Below are 26,999 nucleotides of genomic sequence, written 5' to 3'. Positions count from 1 at the left end.
GTCCTTCCTGGCCGTGGCTTGTATCTTACCCCCTTCGTGTGATGTTGAGTTCTCGCAGATGTAGATGTGTCCTGGCTGTTTTACTGCATCCACTGGTGTCTCTTTTAGGAATAGTTGTATTTATTGTATTTTCATAAATATATATGTTTTGGGGAGGAGATTTTCTCTGAACTACTCACGCTGTCATCTTCCCGTGATCTGAACATTTATTTTTCTTTGCTAAAAAATGTTAGGATGACAGGAGGAAAGGTACCAGTGTGTGCAAACAGCCATTGGTCTATTGCAAGGGATGCTGAGGGACTTCAAAGAGTTTTTTTCATAACTGCTATCAGGTCCAGGGCTACATGCCTTCAAATATTATTTGCTCACAGGATATAAAGCTAATCCTCATAGAAATGCTGCAAAAAAATGTATCTTTTTCAGATGACACATTTTTAGGAGACTGAGGTTCAGAGATGTTAAGTACAATGGCCAAAGGTCACAAAGGTTAGTATGTGACCCAGGTAAATTTTGAATCCAGGCCTATTTGCTTCCATGCTACACCATATGTAACTGAAACCAGGACCAAAATTCCCCTGAAAACTTAACTTGTGACTAGGACATATTGGATCTAGATCTGCGTCTTTTACCAACTAGCTCTGTGACTTTGAAGAAACCACTGTAATCTGTTTCTCAGTTTCTACACCTATAAAATGGGGTTACTACCACTAGCATTTATAAAGCAGGTGTAAAAGTTCTTTGAAAATAAAAACACATGTGCAAAAAATAAACATCATCTTGATACGTTTCTTACCTTTCTCACATAGGTCACCAGTTCTCCAGAATAATACTGCGACACACTGAGGAGGTCAGGGCTATTTGCTTGATTAATACGAAGAAGGGGAAGATCAAGGGCAGAGGCAAGCTGGAAGAAAAATCACATATACACGTTTCTCAAAAAGTCCTAGAAATCTCTTTCTTTCCAGGAATAGTAACGTACAACAATGCCTCTGGGCTTTACTCAGACCAAAGATCACTGAACTTATCAATGCCAATTAATGGTTTCTCACAACAATATAATTAAAAAAAAATGTCATCTGGATGACAGTGCTTCTCAAGTTGTGGTCCCTGGACTAGCACCATCAGCATCACCTGGGAACTTGTTAGAGATGTAGAGATGCCAGTTCTCACGCCCCACCCTAGACTGACTTAATCAGAGACTGACGGAGAGGCCCAGCAATCGGCTCTAACAAGACTTCCAGGTGACTCTGACACCCCTCAAGTTTGACAGCCTCTGTGCTATGGTAGACAGCTGCTCGTCTCTCGGTGCTACGGTAGACAGCTATTCGTCTCTGGAAAAATCAGACGTCTTGGTTGATGAGACTACTGTACTGAGTACAATCTAAGACATCATGGCAAATAAGAAGTGCCATTCATTACTTTATGCATTATTCACAAAGAAAAAACATGTTGACAATTCAACTAGGATATTCCATCAATTATAAAGCGTAACCCCAATTAAACATGAAAGAAAGTGTACCTCAGAACTGATATTCATGGTAATTCCATCAGAAGTCGCTGAGTAAATTATTTGTTCACCTATCACAAACTGCAATTACCTCGTGAGCAAGGGCCATGCTTGTGTTGTTCACCACTACTCCTTGACCTCAGAGGAGATCCTACTTTGGAGCAGAGCCTCAACAAGAATGTTTTAAATGAATAAATAAAAGGACTCAATTCATGTCTAGAGAAAAAGGACTCTGGGACTCACATTTTTAGTATACTGGTAAAATTTTTTTTTTTTTTTTTTGGGGGCTCCAGGACCAACGATCACTAGCTGCCCAAGTACCAAAAAATTATGCTTCCGAAATCTCTTGATGTCGATTCCGCACGAAGAGCATACGAGCTGCCCCACGTGTGCCACTCACGACAGAAGCCCTTTTTATATACTGGTAAAATTTTAAAAAATTATTTAGTTTAAAAATAATTTATGTTAGACACTGCAACTTATGAATTCAAACGTTAAATATTTATGGCATCTATTGAAAGTGTGCTCTCATGGAAAAATTGCCAACTTTTCAGTCTATAAAAATACTCAAATTATCTAACTTTCTGAAAGGATAAAATTCTTGGGCTGAATTAATGAAGTAATAACGAAGACCAACTCTCCCCTGGTGTCTGAGACTGTTTTCACTGCTCTCTGCTTACCTTTGGGAATGCAGCTCTGAGTTTAGTAACCATGGATGGGTTTACCCTTACACTCTCTTGCGTGATAGATGTGAAACTGTAAAGAGATAAATGGTAAGGAGATGCTCATCGTGGCCCTCATCAATGGCAAATGCTAGGCTGTCCACGTTACCTGTCAATTAATTGCCAAGCAAAAGAAAGGTCCCCAACAATCTGCATTGTGATGAGGACCTCCTCTTTAATGTTAATGGTTCAAATCATTTGGTGGGGAAACTTGCGAGGATCAGCAAGGAACTGACATACTTGCAGATTTGATTCCAACTGGTGAAATTCTTGAACCTGTGTTACATAAATACATTTAATTAAAACTTCTGAGTGGCCTCTGTGGTGTTTATTTTTCCTTCAAAACACCTAAAATAAAGCACACTACTTACTAAGAATTTTTTGGCAAATTTTTAATTTCAAATTATAATTTCAGAACTGTATAAGCCAGGTCAGAAAAGGCGACACAAAGTTCTAGAATTAGGAAATGTCCCACTGCTTATTTTCCTGTACATATATGACATAATAAGTGACTATTTCCACTTTCCAGTTTAGTATCAATAAAAGTATACTGGAGAAGCCTCTTCATTCTGAAGATTTGCAGGACTGCTAAAAAACGAAGTCAACTCACAAGTGGGGTGTTGGCACTTGCACATTTTTAAGTTTTTGATGTATTTAAATCAAAACATTCCACTGAAATTTTAATGTATATAATGCTATATATATTTTATTCATATATAAATTTTAATATATATGATTCAAAGGGTCTGGGCTATTACCAAAATAAATAATGGAAAAGATAAAAGCATCTGAGATTTACAAAGTTATTTGTAGTTGTACTATAGACTAGAATGTCCAAAAAACAACCCAAATAGTACAAGTGGGGATTGTTTGGAATGGCTTGGGAAGCTGAAATGCTAACAACGGAGTACTATATTGTGCTGCCATTAACAAGTGATGATTGTAAAAACCTCATAAAAATAAGAAAACGTCTGCTAAGAAAGTCCATCAAATGAAAACAATATTTATTATATTTCTAAAAATATATGTACATCAACTGGACAGGGTTCCAGATAAGTATTGAATGATGTTTTAAATAACAGACCTCATGGTTATTGTTCTGATACTTTGGTTTATTTTCTATTTTAAATTTAGCTAAGCATACAATTAAAACTTTAGGAATATGATCATTATACAACTATCTTCACTCTTGTGGATTCCTTTACAGTTTTGCCCTGGGTCTACAGTCTTTACCAACCTAAAAATGAGACATGCAGTGCAATTTTATTTTTGCTTTTACTACTTTACCACAATTTCGCCAATGTTTCTATGTTGTTTTCATAATTAATTTTCCAAGATTACATGTTTCCACCAGTTGAAATGTAACTTTTCACTACCATTCTCTTCATGCTAGTCATTTAATTATTTCCCCAATTTTAGGACACTGTATATAGTAGCACAGTGGGCATATTTTGCTTTTTTTGTACTTTTCTGCTTCTGACGAAATAGTCCCTTAGATATATTTCCAGAAGCAGATTGCTGGGTTGGTCAGAAAGTATGATTTCTGATTCAAGAACTGTCATTTTAAAAGACTTTCCTTACCTCCTCCAAAGCTTCTATCAGTTGCACAGTTTTTCTGCCTGCAGCAGTAGAATCATCGTAATTTAAAGACAGTATTTGTTTTGAGATCTCTCTGAACCAAGCTTGAAGATTTTCTATTAATACAGAGACAAGGAAAGACTACTGAATCCCATAATTCCCATAGCTGTGGCTTTGAATTTAATTAATCCTTTACACACTTAGTTCTTACTGACATATGCAAGCAAGCTCATATTGATTATAAATAGTAATTTTCTAAAAATAAAAAGCTATATTATTAAGCAGTTTCACAGCATAATTAACTATTGGAAATGAATTTGACAGCTTTAACTATTATTAGAGCATTAAAAAAAATAGTTCGATTTATTATCTTAAAAATCAAAATGATCTTTCAGGGGCATTTTTGAAAGGTTTCTACCTATGTGAAAAATTTAAGTGATACAACAATTTTCATGTAGATAAAATTTCCTAAAAGCAGCAGGATTAAAATAAAAGTAAATGAGTTACGTTTAGTTTCAAATCCAGTCTGCATGTCCCCTCTTATGCCAGTAGATGGCAGGCACGTAGATGAAAAAGAACCTTTATCACCTAGCGATTATTGTTGGATGAAGTATATTCTTCTGAGATGGTGAGAGTTAAGAGGTTTTCCCCTTCCCTCAAGTGCACATGAGCTGACACATGAGTTTTGCATACTTTGGTAAGTGTGGGGGAGGGTGCATTATGACTCTATAAGGCATCTAAAAACCACAGAATTAGAAACCCTGATTTAGCCTAACATATATTGAGGACAAGAAAACTATAGAAAACTATAGGGGCGTGACACAGACCACTCAAAGGAGCACAAAGCTAGAGGCAGCCCAAACTAAACTTCCCACCTTCATTTGCAATGTTAAAATCAATACAAAGATGTTACCAACATAATGACTTTCTACTTTGCCAGTTTCCAACAGTCTGTGTATACATTCCGAACACAGATATGCCTCTTTAGCAATTACCATTTTTCTCCACCCTGGTTAGGGGTTTCACTCCTGAAAAGACATCAGCAAGCTCCATCATCCGCTCTGAGCCCTCCTTCTTGTAATGCTCCCATTTGGCTTGCTTTTCTGAGAGCATTTGCTTGAACATCTGTTGAAGAGACAGAAGAGATTTACTTAAGAAGAAATCCAGATTGGGCAGTTTCCTGAGAAAGCCTGTGTGAAACCCAACTTACAAAAATATATGCCTGAACATTACCCCGAGGCCATCTCTTAAGCCTTACTACTTCAAATGAACTGAGGGGCAAGGCTAGAGCATCTCTGAGAGCTTTAAGGCTGTCCATCACCTGGACAGCCTTAACATTTTCAGAATCCCATGCTCCACCCAGCAGGATTCTGGTTCAGGTCTTGTGTAGGCCCAGGAAGCAGCATTTCCAATGTGAAATTAAACTTGATGACCATTGCTCTAAGGTCTTTTCTAGGTAACAATTTCTATGATTCTAATTTAATTAGTCAGGGAAGACTTGAGTATTATCTTGTCTGACAACTGGAGAATGAATTAAGTCACCTAAAAAAATTCTTCCTTGCTTTGATTATCCAATAATTCTGATTATTAATTCACTCATTCATAAAATTTAAACTTACAGAGTCGAACAGAGGAGGAAATGGTATAACTCAGGGTTAGTTGGTTTTTGTTTTTCTGGAAACAAAATTTAAAAACATATCTAAGGTATGTACAAAGGTATGGAGGTTTATTTCACTGAGCTCCTAAGAGGTAAGTATACGTAAGTGCTCATTTTCCTCTTAAATCCTTTGCTCCTCAGCCTCACAATGAATATTGAAAAGATGAGCAACGGGGCAGCAGACTCCATCTGCCAATGAAAGGATCAGAATTGGGGGGATTCTGCAAGGCCAGTGAAGAGGAATTTAGTAACCAGGCAGGATGCTTAATCAATGAAATGATAAGTCATAAGATGGGAACAGTGAGCACTATTTATACAGTCTGCTCTATCTGAGTGCCTGGGATCAATCAATGCCATTGGACAAAGCAGCAAAAACTTCACCCCGAGATCTTCTTTATGGACCAAATGGCTTCAGCTCTTCAAATACTCCCTCAGAGTGAACTCAGATTTCTTATCTTGTAAGATGGGATTTGGGATAGGGGATGGTCCTTAAATTAGGAGCTGCATCTTCATATAAAGATGAGAAAAAACATGGAACCAATTGGTGTGTTTATAGGAGAATCAGAAAGGGATTCTAGAAAAAGGGTTGGGGTCGGGGGGACAAATGAAAATACAAGTTAAAGGACCAAGCTGTAATGTCAGAAATTCAAATGTATCCTCGTTTTGATCGATTTGTATTGCGTAGTTGGTTTTCTTTTCTTTCGACCAGATCTTTCTCTCCTCAAAGATCTCTGACAACAACTTGGATTGATCTGTAGGCTTTTATTTTTCTGCTACCTGAAAAGACAGAAGGGAGCTGCCCATTCTATTCCAATAGATTCCAGGTAAAGATTTATGATTGGAAAGCAGGCTTGTTCAGGCAGATGACCCAGATCTGTCCTGATCTCAACAACTCTTGGGTCACTAGCATTAACTTAGGTCAGGACGCTAACTGGAGCACATTTCTTCCTTGGGGGCAATTCACCTGCCTCTGAAAGGCCAGTTTTACTTTGACCAGCTAATAAGATGCCTGGTTCCAGCTCTTGGATCTTTACTGGTTTTTTATCTTGGCTTAATCTGTCACTCTTCCTGACTATACTGAGAGCTCCTTGGGGGTACGGATATACCTTGTTCACTTTTAGATTCCTAGCACCTAGTTGGGAACAGAGTAGGTATTCAATAATACTTTGCTATTCACAGGGGAAACATTAACATTATTAAAAAGATAAAAAGGGATAGCACTTCTCACATAGTGAATCTGTGGCATCTTGTTGCACTGATGGACAGTGACTGCATTGGGGTATGGGTGGGGACTTGATAATATGGGTAAATGCAGTAACCACATTGTTTTTCTATGTGAAACCTTCAAAAGAGTGTATATCAATCATACCTTAATAAAAAAATAAATAAAAATTTTAAAAAAGGGATAGCACTTCTCTGATCTTATAAAATTACACTTAAACAAGTCACTGAAAACACTCAGCACATCCATTAACATTATGTTAAGAATCAGTATCTACTTTTCCTGGGCTACTAAATAGGGAAAACAGTGTCCTCACATACTTAGAAGATAAAGAAACATGTTGTATACCACTAACCAGGCTGAGTCAAGGTGAGTATTGGTCCTAAATGGGCATTAATATTTGGGGCTAGTTCCTGGGCCCACCTGACCCAAACCCCCAAGGTTGCTGGTGCTGGCATTCCTGGGTATTTACCAGTCTTATATCCAAAGAGGCTTCTTGCGGGATAAGAATAACCTCAGAACTTCCTCCAGTGAATTCAAAATCTTTAAAGTCCTTAAGTTGACCTTGTTTAAATGCAAACTACCCATCCTACTTACAACCTTTCTAATAGGTTCTCTTGGCCTTTCAGGTGAAGACTGGAATCCTGCAAGGGCAGGCAGGGGGCTCACTCTTCCCCAACTCTCATTTCATACCTTTATTTCTTATTCTCTTCCCTCCAGCCAGCTGGTCTTTTAGGTCCTTGAACTGGTCATGCTGCTTCCCACCCAGGACTTGGACATGTTCGTCCTCTCTCCAGAATGTTCATCATGCTCCCAGCCTTTCTCTTTGCTAACCCTCGCAGGCTGCTTCTCCAGGTCCCTTCGGAAGCTCTCGCTTCTCCTAGGGAAGTCGTCAAGGCTAGTACAACACCCCTTATTTCTGGTACTCGCAGAATGAGGTTCCTTTCCTTGAGCGTGTGTATCTCAGTTTATATTTATTTTTCATCAGCGTGATTCTCTGATTAATGCCCATATTCCTCACTAGCCTGTACTCCACAATCTTGTGCACTTTTCCATCACTGTATCCCCAAGGACAGTAGGTATGAAATGCTCATTAAATGTGTAACCTGTCCTTTTTCTGTAAGAACTATCTTAGACAGCTGGAATCTGTGGCATGAATCAGAGACGAAGCTACCGAATCCTTATCTTCTTAAGCATTGAACAAACCTAAGAATTGATTATTCATTCAATATTTTTACCTCCTTAAGTATAAACTCAAATTGTGCAGTATCCAACAGCAACTAAAAGAGGATCTTGGGATTGTACCTAGAGTCTGAGAATCTGGTCCTTGATTTGACGAAGATGTTTATTGTTTGGGTTACAGGCTAGACATAGGAAGAGAAGAGTTTCCAATTTATTAAATGTGTAGAAAATATTGATGAAGTGTGAGTTCTTAAATACTTTCCTTCATTTTCATTTATTTTAAGCATTTATGAAGTAATAAGCAGAATGTGTATTGGTAACGGCACGATAAATTATAGGACATGTATGCTACAGAGTTAAGTACAACTAAACTACTAAATATGACAACTGGATCTGACATGAAATGTCGCCTGTGATATACAGTTGAAAAAAGAGCAGCCCTTGGCTGACATGTGGGAACTTGGATTTTTTGAAGTTCTGCCATTTCGAGAGCCGATAAAAATGGTCTGATAATGGCTTTTCTGTTTGTACAATGTGGCTTATGATCAACCATTGCTTTCCTTTTGGGGAGACTGAAATTTGGGTAGGTTCCAGGCTTACACACCAGCTCCCAATAATTGCCCTGGGTACTGAGCTGCTAACAAGCTTCCCTGGTTGGCAACATCTCACTCATGCTGTCACAACCCACTGCTGGGGTAAGTAAACGTGTCCCATGTGCGGCCTCTTGGAAGGTTCTGCCTGGTTTCCTCCAGACTTTGCACCTCTCCCCTTGGCTGGTTTTGCTTTCTATCCTTTTGCTGTAATAAATTATAGCCATGAGTACTAGTATATGCTGAGTCCTCCTAGCAAATTACTGAAGCTGGAGTGGTCTTGGGGTGCCCAGACACAGCAGAGGAAAGGGATACCCACACGAACATGTGGCACTGCCAACCAGACCTGGGACTCTTCTGTTCCTTGTAAAGGCCAGAGGGTATGGCCGGCACTCAGTTTTCTGGACTGTCCACTACCGAGGCCCAGGGAGACTAGACCAAGCTTCCAAAACAGCAGTGAGTGACCGTATCACTGATGTCCTGATTCCCTGTTCAGCCTGCCAGCTGCCGCCAAGCTAAACTATTTCAAACAAAATAAACAACATGTTAAAAAAGAAAAAGTAGAGAGAATAAAAAACTGCCATTATTTGCTGCAATTGGCTTATGGGCACAATTACTTCTCTAAGAAAGAGTGAGAAAATAGGATAAGGCAAAAATATTTAGAAGTCAAAGTACAAATAGTCAAAATCAAAAATTTAAGACCATAAATACTGTCAAAAAGGTCACAGCTGATAAGGTCCAAGGTCCCTGGCAGCTGTTCTAGTACCACACATGCACGTCCTTGCTTTCCCGGCCCTCCGTCTGGTACCTCAGGGTGTCGGGCATGTCCAGAATGACGATGCTGTATGAGTGTATGTCAGGGGCGTTTCTGGTGCTTCAGTTACGGGGAAGCCTGCAGAAGGCCATTTAATATATTGATTTCTAAGTTTCTCCATCAGAAGGAGACCATGACAACCTGGAGAGGGGCTCAGTTTTCAAGGGAAACTGCAGTGGCGACTTACCATGTGTTTTCCAGGACTTATCAGGGAAGGTATTTATTTACATAGACAATTTTTTTCAGCTTCACATTTGCCTAACTAAAAAGCAAAAGGCAACCTTGTAAGGACTTCCACCTGTCTATATACTACTTGTAATTCAAGAAACATTCTGGTATTAATTGGCTTTCATTTTTGGACAGGGGACAGCTCTACACATTGACAATTAATTCCGTGGTAGAAGCCAGGCTTGGTTCCAATTGTCAGGCCTGATCTCCCCTAGAAGATCTGACCCTCTAGAATTCATACCCAGAGAACGGCGGGAATCCTGGTGACCTTGGGGTCAGACTGCAGCAGGCCGGCCTTGCCTAGATGATGTTGACTCCGAGTGTGCTTCCTCAGCAGCTACAAGGCACTGCGGAAGCATCCAGAGCCTGTGTGAAATGCCTGTAGCAGGTCAACCAGAGGGAGTATGAGAAATATGCCTTTCTTCCTGCACACCATGATCACAACACCAGAAAAGCTAAATAAGCAGTTACTTTTCCCACATATGACTCACAACCAGATAGGTAAACCGTTTGTTTCTGGTAAGTTATGACCTTGCGCAGTCAGGTCAGACAGTGGTCAGGGACAAACACGGAAAACAGATGTGGCTGAAGATAAAAGCAGAGAACTCTGGCAGACTGAGGTTGCCCCTGGAGGGGTGCAATCCAGGAGAACACTGGCTCCCCGAATGCAGGCTCGACTGTCAGGCACAGACATAGGAAGATGAAGATGAGGCTGACTCACTGTAAAACAGCAGTTAGTTTTATGATAGGATAAATCAAGGGCTTGAGTTGTTTATATGCCTGAGAAAGTAAGACTCTTGGTAAAGAAGATTACAAACTGAGTCAACGTAGTAAAATCCTCAAATTAGAACTGGAGTTTATGTAAAAAATAAACTCAACTAAAAACAGGTCCATTAGATGATTAGAACTTTAGCCATGGTATTCATGCTCTGAGTAAACTAATTTGGAGCAAGCTCTAGGCCAACATGCAAAAGGCAGAAAAACAAAACAAAACTTGAAGCATCGCTTATGAGGAAGAGTTTAGAAGACGGAGATTTCTAGCATGAAGAGAGAAGGCTGAGGAGAAATTTCATTTTCAGCTGTGAGGGATGAAGAAATCCAACCCCTGTCCTCCCTGCCCCACCCCCATGAAGCGGACACGTGGCAGCGAGGGGGACTGAAGAACACCTTGCCTGAGAGTCTTGAGATGGGGCTACTGTGTTACAGGGCAGGCTGCAGAATAGTCTGGTGTGAACAGTTTTTTAGAGACACAGCTTTACCTGAGAGAACAAGGAAGTGTTGAAAGCAGTACCCTTCTCAGGGTAGGTTCTCAAGAAAACCGTTGATGAAAAAAGTAAAGCAGAGGCTCTCCAGGGATGCTGAACAACACGATTCTTAGGGGTCTTAGGGGAAGGGGCACACAGCTCTGGATGAACGAATCCCTGAGTTATGTTGATCAAGCACTTACTACATATAAGGAACTGCATCAGCTCTGAACAAACTCCGGTTAGCTTAACCCACTTATTTTTCTATTAAACCAGGGGCTTTAAAGTCATGGTCTCTCAGACCCTGTGGAGGCATCTCATGTAATCTGTGAAACAACTAGACTTGATGGCCCATGGGGCCTCAAAGAGGACCATGACCCAGAAAACACTAAGATCCAACTTTCTGTAATTAAGCACTCTTGTCTAGCTCAATGGGCCCATGTTTTTTGTACTTCCAAAATCACACCTTTTTTCTATTGTTTCTCCAGTCTAGAATTCTTTTTACTTCAAAGTCCTAGCAAGGGGCGGTCAGCTCCTGCCTCCTGCGTGGAGCCTGCCCCAGTCACCTCCGCCCCTCCACTGTCTCTCCTGCTCTGGACTCAGATCCCATCAACCGTCTGTTTCACACATCTGGCTTTTGTTTCCTGGCTTGGCCCTTTGACTAGTTTTCCATGGTGGCTGCAACAAATTACCACAAACTCAGTGGCTTAAAATGACACAAATTTATTCTCTTGCAGTTCCAGAGATGAGAAGTCTGCCACTGGTCTCACTGGGCTAAAGAAAATCAGGGAGTCAGCAGGGCTGGGTTCCTTCGGGGGCATCTAGGGGAAAATCTGTTCTCTTGTCTTCTTCAGCATCTAGAGGTTGCCCGTGCTCCTTGGCTCGTGGACTGTCCCATCTTTACAGCCAGCAGTGGCCTGCTGAGTCTCTTCCATGATGGGTTTCTCTAGTTTTGACTCTTCTGCTTCCTTCTCAGTTTAAGGATTCTTATATGAATATACTAGACCCACTAAGAAAATCCAGGATAATCTCCTTACTTCAAAGTCAGCTGACCAGCAACATTAGTTGCACCTGCAACCTTACTCCCCCTTTGCTACCATGCCCCATGTTGAAGAGATTAGGCCATGGGCATGCTTGAGAGAGGGGGTGGGAATGCATTATTCTGCCTTTTGCAGATCTGCAGCTATACTTTTTCATACATATACGTCCAATCTCCCCAATGTGACCAGTGACAAGTTCCTTGAATGTGGAGGTAAATTTCTTCATGTTCCCTAGCACCTAACAGTATGTGATAGGGGGCTGTTCAGGTGGGCTGTTGACTTTTCCAAGTAGACACACAAACAACTTAGAAAAGCAACTTGATTCTCAACCAAGGGCTAACCAGCTTTGCATCATGCAGGAGATCTTAATTCTGAAGGCCTTTCTATAGGGTGCTATAAGTGGCCACCCCTTTCTTCCATTACCTGAGTCAGCTGTATGCAGCATTAGCCACTGGATGGCAACATTTCAGTCTCTCAGGCAGTTCAGAAGCCTTGGGATATTGTCCAGAACCATCTCCTCCCTCAAATAACCTTTCAGAAATTGTTGCACTTGAGCATGTACTCTTTCACTGATAGTTGCATATCTGCTTGCCTTTGAAAATTAAAAAAAAACTTGAATTACATGAAAAAAGAAAATTATTTATCTTGAAAGTGAATCACATTCAAATTGATCCCTTGACAGATAACATTTCTACATGAGATGAGTAACATACAGGCTACAGTGGATAAGGCTCAAAGGCGAGTGGTTTATTGGACACTTTTGAAAGAGCACTGGACTTAGAATTAAGAGAACTCTAAATCCGAATTCTGGCTGTGCTTACATTAACTATTGGTGTGAATTCAGATTTAACCTTTGCATGTTGGTTTCTTCAAATGTAAACTGGAGAAGAGAATCAAGCGGTTCCTAGGACCCTTTCTATTCTTAACTTGGACAGAAAAGAGACATAAAGGGAGCAGCTCGATTGCCTTTCTCCCTGTTATTGCCGATGAGAGAGCAGAGCAGAGCAGAAACCTCAGGAGATGAGACTTCTGCAGGCATAGGAAAGCTTGACAAAGTACACTGCGGGAGGGCAAAACTGAATTTTCAAACCAGCCTTTTAAAAATTTGGTTGTCTGCTTTACCTGAAGCAAGAGTTAAATGTTAAAACAGCCTTAACCTAGTCAGTTTAGTTTAAAACTATTATAAGGTGTTTCATCAGAAGACTTTGAGAACCTCTTAAAATGTTGCCAATAAGCAATTGCAGTTTTAGAAAGTAATTTAAGTAATGAAAAATTAATGCTATGATGCCAGTAAGCATAGGAAGTGACACTTTCTCTAATATATTTCTAGGAGATATGCCAACGGTGATACTGTCTTTTGTGAATTATTTATGGAATTCAAGTTATTTGAATAAAACATGCTGAAGTTGAGTCAATATTGCTCCATCCCCACTAGAAACTGAAAAACTCAGGCAGCCAGGCTGAGGAAGGCAACTGTTTAGAAATGTCAAGGGTATTTCCCTATTAAAAGGCTTTATTTTTTATTCCTCTGTTTACTCAGGTATTTTCTTCTGCCTTGTGCGCTAATCAAAGGGACAGAATGCAGCCATTTAGAGATCAATGTCTTGAGTCTTGCTGCTTATTTTGCACATCAGAAATGAACTGAAATTACAATGACAGGGCATGGTAGGGCATGTTGTACACCTTCGGTTACCATCCTCAACATTTGTCCTACTAATGAAAAGACTAAAATTCCAGCTCATTGTGAAAGCACTTCTATCCATAGGAGAAGGTGTTTAACAAGAATAAGTGAAGCCAACTGGAGCCATATGACCTACTGATTCATCTTAGGATGCTGACTCCTCCTTAGAACCCAAGTCTCTCATTTACAAATACTCACGTAAGTTAAAAACCTGTAATCACCTATCTTATTTGGATGTGAAAAATTCACCTTTCATTAATCATTGCACTGAAATGTCTATGTGGACATCACCCAAATTCCTTGGGAAATGTACTTAACTCATTTCCTACCCCAGAAAGCAGGCTTACAGTTTTTACAGAATCCTTCTCGATTAGCCAGACCTACCTGTTCTCTGACATTTGAAAGGTCTAGAGTATTGTTTAAAGCAGTTTTTGCAGCTTTGTAAGGTTCCCAAGCATCTGCTAGATTCACTGTGATCCCCATGTAAATACTAATTACCTGAAAGAGGAGACACTCATTCAGTATTTGTTAAATACCTACTCACTTCAAGGCAAAATTAGAGAAGACATTGCCCCCTCCTTCCAGTTTAAACTCCATCCCTGAAGAACTAAGGGTTTCAAAATACATAATAGGTGAGAGTTCTTCCTTAGGAACACTTTGGAGCAAGAATGAATTGTTGCTACTAATTCATGGAAAAATGCTAAATCAAGGTTGGAAAAAAAGCAGAGACGTTGACTAGAGCTCAAATATTTTAATCTCAGCCCTTAAAAAGTTACTGAGGACCCCAAAGAATTTTTCTTTAAATGGGGGTTATAGTGAATAATATTTATCATATTACACATTAAAACTGAGAAATTAAGAAAAAATTATTAATTTAAAATAACACTAAACATGGACCTCTTCTCTCTCCTCATCAAACATCTCTGGGCCTCTGCTGGCCCCTGGCAGGCTGGGAGGCATGGGGCGCAGGACTCAGCCCCCACACCCTGCCGCTCCCCTACCGGCCTCCTGGGGCCTCCCTGCCTCAGGGTCCTCCGGGGAGCCTTCCTTGGCTGCCGCCCCAGGTCAGCCCTAGAGGGATGCTCTGAGCTGTGCACGTGCTGAGAACCATGAGACTCCAGAAAGGGGCGACAGGGTAGAGGCCGGGGGTGCCTCCCTCCAATGGCCGAGTGGACCCCGAGCTGGCTCTGCAGCTGATGCCTGCGCTGGGCTCCGGATGCAGCCCCTCCTGGTTCATTTCCAGCCAGAGCTGTAGTGACAGGCTGCCAGGTGCCGCCCGGCCCTAGGCCAGACGGGCCTCCACAGGCAGGGGCCCCACGTGTCCAGCCAGCCCAGCTTGTGGCCCGTCACACCATGGCCTCTTGGTGAGCCGTCCACCTGCAGCCCCTGCAGCATATCTGCCTCATGTGGCAAAGAGGACAGGAGAAATAACAGTCTGAAGACAAGGGACTGACCAACTCCTGGCGGAGGTCAGGACTGACTTGGCAGGACGGCTGGGTGGGGATGAAGCGAGGGCCAGAAAACAGGCCGATCAGGGATGGCCTGGCATGGCCGCCCCGATCCAGCATCACAGAGAGGGGGGCACAAGGGCAGGACGGCAGGTGACACGGGGGCTCCCCCAGCTGTCCCTCCAGATGGCAGAGCGACAGCAGGACCGGTCTGCTCAGAGGCAAGAGGACTTCCTTGCAGGGGCCTGAGGTTCGGATGTTCGGACAGCTCTGGAAGTTAACGGGGACAGAGCGTGTTGGGGGTTCCTCCTGACCTCCGACCTCCCTCGCATACAGGAGCGGAAAGGAGAGCAGACCAGACCCCGAAGACAGTGCCTGCTAGGAGGTCCCACGACTGAAAAGAAAAAAAAACCCACAAAGAAAAAAGAGAAAATGCAGGACCCCAAAGCCCCCTCCCTGCAAAGCCACTTTGCCCCTAAAACAGAACTGCGTGCTCTGAAAAAAGAACCGGGGGCTCCCGAACGAGCAATACCTCAGAAATGTAAAACACGCGTGCCGACATTAACAAGACCAGCCGTGGCTCGTGGCCTGCTCAGGGCAGCTGCGGACCGCACGGCCCCCAGCGGACTCCCAAGGGGGAAACGCCCGCCGAGCACCCCCCAGCCTGCCATCCAGCAAGCGTAAGAAGGTTCCGGGCCTGTGAGCTGTCTCCCTGCCTACTCCCACCTGACAACCACCCCAAAACGTAGTGACCGAGACACCCTTGACCTGGCCTGAGGCTTTGTGCCTTGGCTGGCCCCGGGGGCTGTTTACCGCAGGTCTTGTTGGGCTTTTCACCCCACCTCCAGGCTGCTGGTGGCCAGCCAGGATGACGCGGGCCTCCCTAGAGCAAGTCCGCACCTCCCGGCACAGAAGCGGTTCTCAGAGCAGAAACAGAGGTCAAGGCCGCACACCAGCATTGTTCAGTCCGCTGTTCACGACGTGTCATTAAGAGCCCTCCGACCCGAGTGAATCCCGACGCTACCACAGCGTCCGGGGGAAGAAAGGGACCCTGTCTCTTGATGTGAATAAGGGGAAGTCCTGTTGCCGAGGGCCAGCCAGGGTGCTGGGACAGGGGATGCTGTGGCTGCTTCTGCCACACAAGGACTCGCATTTCCTCTGATCTACCTTCCTGAGAATGTTATTTGAGGATATGCTTCCACAGAAGGAGAGAGGGGACTGAGAAAGGGGAGGATATGGGGCAGAGACTCCAGGAGCAGGGGGTGGGGTGGGGGTGGTGCTCTCAGGACAGCCCGCGCGAGGGACCGCTGGAAAGAAGGGAGGAGAAACGAATCAGGGACTTCAGTCTGGCTCCACCATTGGATGTAGGCTCTGCGGGTCGTTAGAAATCCCCTGGCGGGTAAAGAGCCTGCTGGGGTCCAGCCCAGCACTGCCTGTGGTGTAGCCCTGGGCAAGTAACTAAATGTCTTCACACCTCAGTTTCCCCACCTATAAAAGGATAATAATTGGCCCTACAGCACCATTAAATGTTCAATTAATAACTTAAAAAAAGCCCTCAGGAAAAAAAAAACAACATAAATTTTTGTTTTACATGCTAACATACATATTTTTTTAACAACAAAGGAAAAAAACCTCAAGTTTTCCCAAAAATATTTGTGAAAAGACTGGCATTGTTCTGATATTTTTTCAAGTCTCTGTAATGTCTGGCTTAACTGAAGACAGCTGGATTTACATTCTGTTTCTACTGCAGGTTCACTTGTCACGTGGCCTCTGGAATTGCCCTGTATGCTGGGGAAGAAATGAGAGCAAAATGGCAAAGAATGTCTTAATTTATTATGAAGACAGTTTTGACCTCACTGACCCCTTGAAGGTAGAGATTTCAAGGGGTCCCGAGTTCAAGTTGTAAAAATCCCTTGACTGGAGGAAACAGCATTATTTTTGCAGTTCTGTACCTACCCACTTCAGTGTGTCTAAAGCTGGGGAGCCAGTGAAGCTCTGCCAAGACTTACCTGTGAATTCCTGTGGCCTGGTGATTCTTTCTTTTTGGTGGGAGTGGATTAGGCACTGAGATTTGATCACCAAGTCCATTTCTTTCATAGTTACTGGACTAGTCATGTTTTGTTTTTCTTCCTGACTCATATTTGGTAGTTATAATTTTAAAAAGCTTGTCCATTTCGCAGAGTTTTCAAATGTACTGGCATAAAGTTGTTCATAGGTTTTCTTATACTTTTAAAAATTCTTTGTCCTAGGTCTTCTTTTTCCAACTTAATATATTGAAATTTCTCTCTTGCTCTCTCTCTGTAGTCAGTTTTACCAAATAAATATCTATTTTATTACATTTTTCAAAATAGCTTTTGCTGTATTGATCTCATTTCCTTTTTGTCTAGTTCAATAAATTTTCTGCTCGTATATTATCAACTTCCTTTTACTCTGCCTTTTCTAACTTCTTAAGCTTAATATCTAACCCATTTAATTTTAATTTTTTTCAAGTAAGTGAATTTAAGTTTCTGTATTCACCTTCAAGTTATAGTCATTTCCTATAAGCTTCACTGTGTAGCATTCTGATACGGTGCAAGTCTTAGTATTTTTTCATTTACATTGTGATTTCCTCTTTAATGTAAGTTATTTGGGAGTATATGTATTTCCAAACATTAAAAATATCTTTTTAATTTTGGTTTCTAATTCAAATGCACTATGGCAGGAGAATATAGTCCCTAGTCTAACACTGGTTTTTTTAACTTTGTTGAATTTTTGACTTCCTTCGTGATCCAATGCATATTCAACTTTTCAAATACACATGGAACATCCATTATGTATTTTGGGGGGAGCAGGATTATATATAGAAAAGAAGTACATTAAAATTTCCTATCATTAAGGAAAAAAATCAAATTTTCCACATTATTCTGAGTTTTCACACTTTATATATTTTGAGTATGTTACTGAGTGTGGATTATTCTTTTTAATATGACACACACATATGATCCTTCTTTGTCCCTATTAATGTGTTTTCTTTAAAATTCTCTGTGGTGTGATATTATTATTTCTCACTAGCTTTTTATTGGATGCCACTTGCCTGACATATCTTTTTTTTAACTCCTTTATTTCCATGTGCCAGGGTGTTTTTTTTAAAGTAGTACATCTTGTAAACATTATGTAACAGGATTTTGACCTTTCTTAATATTAAAGGCGCTTCCGTTTCTGATTATAACATTGTGGTCAAAACTTCTTTAATTATGCTTAGGCAAATGAAGTTAGACTACCAGAGTTTTCCCCTAGGTTGTTCAACTGCTAGCCCATGAGTGTGACGCACTCTTAGTTAGATAGAAAGCATCACCTCCTCTGTGTAGGCTGTGTCCTCCCCAGGAAAGCTCCTCATCCAGGTCCCTTATCATAGGTAATCTGTGATTCAATGGCTGGGAAGAAGTGAAGGAAAATCTGCTACCTGAATTACAAAATGATCTGATTCACTGTACTTTGTTAAAGTTCTATGCGCAAAGAGAATATTTCATATAAATTAAGTGTGTTAAGTCAGTTCTATTCCTTTAAGAATTACTGCTTTTAAGTGAAACATTTAAAAAGTTACAGCATATTCCTGCAGTATTTACACTTCAGCAGCCCCATCAACATTAACATAGGGATAAAACATTATAAAAGTGAAATTCTTATTCATAAAATGACAAATTAGATAAACTCTGATGGTTTAGATTCATAAAATAGAAAAGAACAAAGAAATGCTTACATAACAGTTATAATCTCAGTAGCTAAGGCAAGATATATTTTAATGCATAGTTTGACCTTCAAAGTATCCATTTAAGAGAAAAACCAGTAGGTTGGTCAGGAAATTTTACTCAGATTTTTTTCTTCTTCATGTTATGATTTATAAAATTCTCAACACACTTAAAGTAATTTTGCCAGTAATTTTGTCTCCTTATTTACAACATTTTGACCTCTGAGTTAAAGGCCAAAAGAATACAAAGTCAGTTCTGCAACAACCTCATTGTAGAGAAAAGACAGATCAATAGTAATACTTGCCCAATTATCTGGAAAGTATTTATCCACTATCTCCCTCACTTTTGCTTGATGGGTGTGAAGGATGGAAGGTTCAAAGTAGAGAATCACATACAGCATGGCCGTGCTGCGATGCTCAGGCAAAGGATACGCCGAGACCTGGATCACCCGGAGGAGGGAGCTGTTACAACATCTAAATGTATACAGGTGCCAAATAAATGACCCAGTCCTGGGGCCTATCAGTCTCTCACAAGCCACCTCCTTTGAGGGTCCTGGGCACCAGATGCAATTCTCAGACTGTGGTATTATAAGGGATGCAGTGTAACCAGGGCCTTCCCTCTCCTCTCCAACCACATAATGTCATCTTTCTTCCAAATTCAAAGTCTTCCTTAAGAAAAAGGAAAAAGTTTGAACCCCATGTCTCTCACTAGCACATGTCTCTGTCTTTCCCATCACAGCCAATCTCTCGGAACTCACAGACTCATCTCTCTGCTGCCATTTGCCCACTTCCTGAAGCTTGGCCTCCACCATCACTCCTGGGATTTCCTGGGGTCACTCACACCCTCACCGTCACTCAGTTCGGTGGCCTCCTTGTCACACTCCCACTTCAATCCTCTGGGCAACGGGTCCTCTCCTCGCTGTGCTCTGCTGGCTGCTCGTCTGCCTGTCTTCTAAATACTGATGTGTCCCCAGGCTCCATAACCTCCTGCGTTAGGAATCTTTGACTCCAATGATTCTGGTTTATACTGGGTTCTGAATAAATGTCCACAAGTATTATGGAGACCTGGGATTTGCAGGTAGCTCCTGACTTTAAGTTGTCTTAAAAAAAAGGGAAAAAAAGGTCTCTTTTTTACACTTAACTTATTCATACGAAAAACAGGCTACCTAAACAATTGCACAGAGCACGTACTCACTGTGATTAATAACAGTCTATCATAAATTATCACAAGTATACAATATAAATTATCACAGGTACAGTTCTTTATTCTCTTCTAGTAAGAAAGTATATAAAATACATAAAATTATGTTCATTTCAGAAAAATAGTCAAATGATAATTTTCTCATCCTTTTAAGTAAGTGAATGATACATATACTGGAGAGGAAAGGGAGATGACTTACAAATGCTGCAGGATCTTTACAGCCCTGCTTGTGCTGCCTCCTTTGCTCGGACTGCCCTAAATGTCCCCTTTGTCACCTGTCGCAATCTTGCCGGCCCTGTTATATACTTCATGGCACCCCGTGCTTCCCCTTAGATAACACTCGTCTTGCTTTACTGTAATCCCTTTAGCTCTCTGTCTTCTATCTTTATTACAAGCTCATTACGGGTATGGCTTGCCTTCATCAGCGATGGATCCCCAGCACCGAGCACACAGACAGGCATCTAATGCACACTCAGTAACCATTTCTTGAATGAATGACTAAAAGAATGCAGCATCTTTCAAATATAACTCAAATCCCATCTCCTCCCTGAATCTCCAATTCTGCCCAAATTAACATCCCTGTTTCCTCTATTATCCCATAGCACAGTTCAAAAGGTTTTAGATAGTTTTTAGTTGCTTTTACTCTTTAAAGGAAGAAAGAAGGGAAGGAGTAATTGAAGAGGAAAGGGAAAGCAGTCTTTTGGATCATTAAGATCTTAACAGCTTTAATCTCCACCTGACTGTAAACGTCGTCAGATCTTAGTCGGCCAATGACCATACTGATGAAGGCGTCATTGATAGGCACTCTCTGGAAATAACTCTCAGGATAGTTGGGTGGTCTCTTGGCTCCTGGTTGGCTGGAATAACCTGTACTTCGGAGCAGCTTACAAATATCATCCATATTTGAATCAGCAGAAGATCGAGCAGCACTGAGTCAGGTTCACAGTGGGAAATAAAGGGTCAAACAAATGCACATATTAGAAACTTGAAAGCCCAACGAAACAGAATTCACTATACCTTGACTTTACGTAGTTTTAGATATAGCTGTGGTTTAATTTATACCCTTACGATTCAAAGTTATATTTTCAAAAAGCCTGTTATAATATAGCAAACTTATAAGATGGATTCTTATATGTCTATAGTTCTATGTAAAGGTCTATAATCCCTTTCCCAAAATCACTGGGGCTAGATTTGTTTCAGAATATGGCATTATTCAAATACAAGAAAGTAATAGGATGCTTAGATCATATGTGATATGATAGGTAGGGTCTCAGTTGGTGTTCCATAATCCACACATATTTCTGCAATAAAATTTACGAATATTCACAAGTGAGGTAAATAATGCTATCTCTAGCTTCATATCTGCTCTGATCGGGTTTAACTCCAAATGATTTCATATTAGCTCAGATTTTGCTGCCAAAGGAGTTACTTGGTGTGCATGTATTTTTTTCATGCTCTTTGGATTTCACAACTGCAGCTAAAGATTGTGAACCTGCACTGTTTCACAAATTAAAAATAATTTTTAAAAATCATGTCAGTTTCAAGTGGGATATATATACTAACTGGATTTTCTTGGCAAGGTGCACCTTCTATAGAGATTTCATCAAAACATGATTTTTAGGGTGGTTTGGAATAGTAACCCCTCAAAGAGACTCAAAGAATCTTACACTTGCAGATGACCTCCTATTTGATGTAAAAATCTCCTTTACCACAACTCTGACTTGGAATTTTTCAGTGTCAGTTCAATAATGGGTCCTCATATTCTAATGAATTGGCTGTTATACCCAAAGGGACAAAGCTAGATTGTCAAAGCTGGGCTTGATAAGCAAACTTTTTTCTTCTTCTTTATGTTATTTATTATTTTTGGTTTTCCAGGTGGTTTCCCAAATATAGGCAAGGCCATTCAAATTTCATTTTTTAAAAAGTGGGCATTAAAATAGCTCATCGTCAAACATGTGAATGAATGATACACACTGGTGGATAATCTCACATACTATTAAGCTGAAAGGCAACAAACTAGTTGAGCAGCCTAAGATTCATTTATGCTGAGGAGACAGCAGTACCAGGTGTCACTGAAAATACAAGGTCCCTAAACAATCTCCTTTTCGTTGAGGATCTGCCTCTTTGTGCCATTAATTTTGCCCCAATGTACACATTTCAAAATGTTAATTCTAGTTTGCACATCTTTAGCCCAAGTTCCTAATGGACTCCTGCTAACTGTCTGCTTTTTTCCCAGAATTTGACTATTTCTAACATGGACTTTGTATCCAGATTTTTGACGCATTAATTTAAAAAATTGGAACCTATGCACTTGGTATTGGGATTACAGTTAATTAAGTTGGCTCCTATTTTAACCCTACTTCTTGGTGTCACAGCACTGTACAGACATATGTAACTCATGATCATGATGTGTGCAGCTGTTTGTTTTCTTTCCACATATATACGGGTGAGAACTTTCAACCCAACCTTGAACGATAACTTTTCAAAGTCATCAGCCAGAAAATGACAGTGGAAGACACATTCATTTCCTTCCAAGAGCCAAAGAGCAATATTGGAAAACTTAAAAAAATAAATAAATAAACCAAAAAGAACATTCATTAGACTTCCACAATTCTCAAATTTATCTTGCAGGTAAAGAAATTTCAGATATGTAATTTATTAATGTATTCTCCCATACTGTAGGATGCCTTTTTGTTCTGATGGTGTCCTTTGCTGTACAGAAGCCTTTTAGTTTGATATAGTCCCACTTGTTCATTTTTGCTTTTGTTTCCTGTTCAAGGTATTTTTACATAAAGAATCCAACTTTTTTCCCTTTAAAAAACTGAGTCACTACGATATGAGGAGGAGCTTCCGGCATCAGCACTCTCTGGAGGACTCATGCCAGGGGATGATCATCAAAAAGCCTCCACAGGGATCCGTGCGATGCTGCGGTTGTGGCTGCGTCCACCCCATTTCCTGGACTTGCCATTGGAATGAGGAGGGAGATGTCTAGGCTGGCATGTGCATACAGTGGGACAACGAATTTGACCGGATCTGTACTGTTGGAACTCAATCAGGAGTTGGGAGGGGTGCAAGTTGTAGCGCTCCAAAATCTTACGACTATAGACTATCTACGGTTAAAAGAACATACAGGATGTGAACAGATCCCAGAAATGGGCTGCTTTAATTTGTCTGACTTCTCTCAGACTGTTCAAGTACAGTTGGACAATATCCATCATATCATAGACAAATTTTCACAAATGCCTAGGGTGCCTAAATGGTTTTCTTGGCTTCACTGGAGATGGCTGGTAATTATAGATTTGCTTTGTTTATGTCACCGTATTCCTATTATGTTAATATGTGTGCGCAGGTTAGTAGTTTAAAACCTATACATGCTTAAGGTACTCTACAAGAAGATATGTTAAAGAAATAATCAATCCTCCCATGTTTTCTTCCATATGCTACCTCTATAGCTTTTCTTCTTCCTTCCTAATTACAACCCTTAAATAGAATTCGTGCCTCATATCGAATTTACCGAGTATCATAATTCCTCCAGGTGGTAAAGATACCTTGAGACAAGTGCTGGGCATAGAAGCCACAGGGCATAAATCTGCAAAGAAGTAAAAAGCTAACCTTTTCAAAGAATATTGCTTCTCTCTCACTTACCAACTTTACATTTCCCTGTATGGCCCCGGAAGATGACTGGTTAGCCAGAGACGGGTAAGATTCCTCAAGGGAGGAACAACCTAAGACACACAGTCGCAGGGGGGCTATCAGGTGAGAAATTGGGGAACAACAGTGGTGAAGCTTAGAACCTCACCCCCCCCCCCCCGTGTTGAGAGAAAGTTTCTGCATCCATGGATGTTTTATTGCTCTTGTCTAGCTCGGATTAGCACATTGTCTACAGGCACACACCTGATCATCTACAATTGCTCTCTTACAACACTAAACTATGTTTTCTACCTTTATCTTGTGTCTACCTACCACTTCAGCAGTTTATTAAAAATAAAAATAATAAAGGGAGAAATGTGGGATCCACATATAAATCAAGTATAAAAATCAAACGAATATTCATATTTGACCTGATTGTTTATAGTTTATAATGCGTGATCAAAACCGAAAGTTTCTGTGATGAATGCCTTTGTACTGTTCACCATGTAAGAACTTATTCACTATGTAAGAATTCGTTCACCATGTAAGAACTTGTATGTTATGCTTCAGAAGATTGGAGACTGAAGAGAACTAGGCTTGAGATGGATTAATGACTGTGCATTGAGCATTGACCCCCCTATACAGAATTTTATTGTTAACAACCATTTGATCAATAAATATGAGAGATGCCCTCTCAAAAACAAAAACAAAAACAAAACTGAGTCACTCAGTTTTAAAAAAAGACAAGCCCTCTCTCACCCACATTCTATAGTTCACAGCATTCTTTCATCTTGAGCCCTCTTGCCATTACCCCCACCCTGCTAAACAGGAAAGATGACACTTTGAGTTTTATCCCACTTTTCAGTCCTAACCTTACCCTAGACTGTAGAGCAACTTGGATTTAGTGATTCTAATGCTTGTCAGGAAACTCCCTTGTCTTTCATAAGGGGATAAAACATGCTTATTGTCCTTTTCTGAAGCAAAGTTGTGCTCTCTGTATAGGCTTGATACAAGACCAAGTAATAGCAGGTCATAATTTTATAATGTTTCTAAAACCTGAAACTATATAGGGTCGTAGTGGGTTATGATAATTATTTAGAAGGAAATATCTTACACTCTCTTTATGTATTCTACATGCTTGAAGTTATGGATATTGCTATCTTATTGCTTGTTTTGGTGAGGAATAAAAATTGAACAACATAGTGATTCTACAACATTTTGCTATGCTGATGGACAGTGACTGTAAAGGGGTTGTGGGGGGGACCTGGTATAGGGGAGAGCCTAGTAAACATAATATTCTTCATGTAATCGTAGATTAATGATAACAAAAAAAAAAAAAAAGAAAGAAAAGGGGGATTACTCCCTGATAGGATAAAACCACCTGCAAATCACCGATTAATGCATGCTTTAAATATCCTTAATTTTGATCATTTAAAGGGTGTCAGATGATCAGCTATGGAAGTACATTTTTCTGATAATATTCCTTTCTCTTAAAAAAAAAAAAGCAGTTCCTGTGTGGTGATCTCCAATAAGTTCTTCACAATGGTATAAAGGTCATATCAAAGGGTGGGCAAAGGGTTTGTTTGTGTTTATACAGAGGATCAAAGCCTAATTTGGCTACCCAGAAAACGAATTAAGATACGATATGAAGAAGAACTTCCAACATCAACATTCTCTGGAAGAGTCATTCCAGAAGATGATCATCAAAAAACTTCAACAAAGATCCTGGCACTGTTGCAGTTGTAGCTACATTCATCCTACCAGTTCCTGGACTTGCCATTGGAATGACGAAGGAGATATCTAAGCTGGCCTGTGCATACAGTGAAACAACAAATTTGACTGGATCTATACTGTCGGAACTCAACCAAGAATTAGGAGAAGTGCAAGTTGCAGTGCTCCAAAATCTTGCGACTATAGACTATCTACTGTTAAAAGAACATATGGGATGTGAACAGTTCCCAGGAATGTGTTGTTTTAATTTGTCTGATTTTTCTCAAACTATTCAAATTCAGTGAGACAATATCCATCATATAATTGATAAGTTTTCACAAATGCCTAGGGTGCCTAACTGGTTTTCTTGGTTTCACTGGATATGGCTGGTAATTGTAGGTCTGCTTTGGTTATGTAGCTGTATTCCTATTATGTTAATGTGTGCATGCAATTTAATTAGTAGTTTAAAACCTATACATGCTATGTTACACTACAAGAAGATATGTCAAAGAAATAATCAATCTTCCCATGTTTTCTTCCGTCTGCTACTTCTAAAGCTTTTCTTCTTCCTTCCTAATTACAACCCTTAAGTAGAATTTGTGCCTCATATCGAAATTACTGAGTATCATAATTCTTCCAAGTGGTAAAGATACCTCATGGCAAATGCTGGGCATAGAAGCCACAGGGCATAAATCTGCAAAGAAGTAAAAAGCTAACCTTTTCAAAGAATATTGCTTCTCTCTCACTTACCAACTTTACATTTCCCTGTATGGCCCCGGAAGATGACTGGTTAGCCAGAGACGGGTAAGATTCCTCAAGAGAGGAACAACCTAAGACAGGCACAGTTGCAGGGGGGCCAACAGGTGAGAAATTGGGGATCAACAGAGGTGAGGCTTAGAACCTCACCCCCCCTGTTTTGAGAGAAATCTTCTGCATCCGTGGATGTTTTGCTGCCCTTGTCTAGCTTGGATTAATACTTAGTCTATAGGCACAGACCTGATCATCTACATTTGCCCTCTTACAGCACTAAACTATGTTTTCTACCTTTATCTTGCATCTACCTACCACTTCAGCATTTTATTAAAAAAATATTAATAATAATAATAGGAGAGAAATGTGGGATTTACATATAAATCAAGTATAAAAATCAAACGAATATTCATATTTGACCTGATTGTTTATAGTTCATGATGCGTGATCAAAACCGAAAGTTTCTGTGATGACTGCCCTTGCACTGTTCACCATGTAAGAACTTATTCACTGTGTAAGAACTTGTTCACCATGTAAGAACTTGTTCGTTATGCTTCAGAAGATTGGAGACTGTTGAGAATTAGGCTTGGGGTTGATTAATGATTGTGCATTGAGTCCTCTATACAGAATTTTATTGTTGTTAACAATCATATGATCAATAAATATGAGAGATGCCCTCTCAAAAAAAAAAAAGAATAAATGTCTTTTCATATAAGAACTAACAAATGACCATTAAAGGTTGAGGATATATGCTTGAAATCAAGTATGTTTTCGTAAACTTAAGATGGGGTATAAATTTCATTTTGAGTTGTTAACTAGGAGGCACTTGCAAAACAAAATTAAATTGAAAGGGAGTTTGAATGAGTTGAAACTATCAGCCACTCACTCAGTATGACCATGGGCAAGATGCTTAACTACTGTGCACTGCCCATTCCTCACATCTATAAAATTGGGATTGTGATACTTGTGTGTATGAAGTTGTGACTCACTCGGATGAACGGTACTGTGCAAGTGTGAAGTGTTTGTCAATAACAACAATAATCCTCATCACACTCCCTCAGTATGATC

At 40.5% G+C, this 26,999-nt stretch overlaps 1 long non-coding RNA gene and 1 other non-coding gene across 4 annotated transcripts in view; one reads left to right on the top strand and one right to left on the bottom strand.

The window, feature by feature from the left end:
- LOC140849168 (uncharacterized) overlaps window positions 1–26,600 on the top strand; it is a 39,637-nt gene extending 13,037 nt beyond the window's left edge. Inside the window, exons 2-5 of one of the 3 annotated variants that reach the window (XR_012130801.1) lie at window positions 807–9,902; window positions 13,550–13,663; window positions 16,664–22,472; window positions 22,621–26,596. This is a non-coding gene — a long non-coding RNA (uncharacterized lncRNA). Of the gene's footprint in view, window positions 1–806; window positions 10,802–13,324; window positions 13,514–13,549; window positions 22,473–22,620 lie in introns of those variants that run through there. The other 2 variants (XR_012130800.1, XR_012130802.1) reach the window with 2 other exon arrangements.
- On the bottom strand, window positions 1,790–1,923 carry LOC140849344 (U11 spliceosomal RNA). The gene has a single exon (XR_012131082.1). It is a non-coding gene; the product is annotated as a U11 spliceosomal RNA (small nuclear RNA).
- Window positions 26,601–26,999: the final 399 nt, after the last annotated feature.

The sequence above is a fragment of the Manis javanica genome, chromosome 4 (assembly GCF_040802235.1).
Source record: "Manis javanica isolate MJ-LG chromosome 4, MJ_LKY, whole genome shotgun sequence".
Classification (NCBI taxonomy): Eukaryota; Metazoa; Chordata; class Mammalia; order Pholidota; family Manidae; genus Manis; species Manis javanica.
Note: the sequence above shows the minus strand (reverse complement) of the source record. Positions and strands in the feature narration are given on the sequence as shown.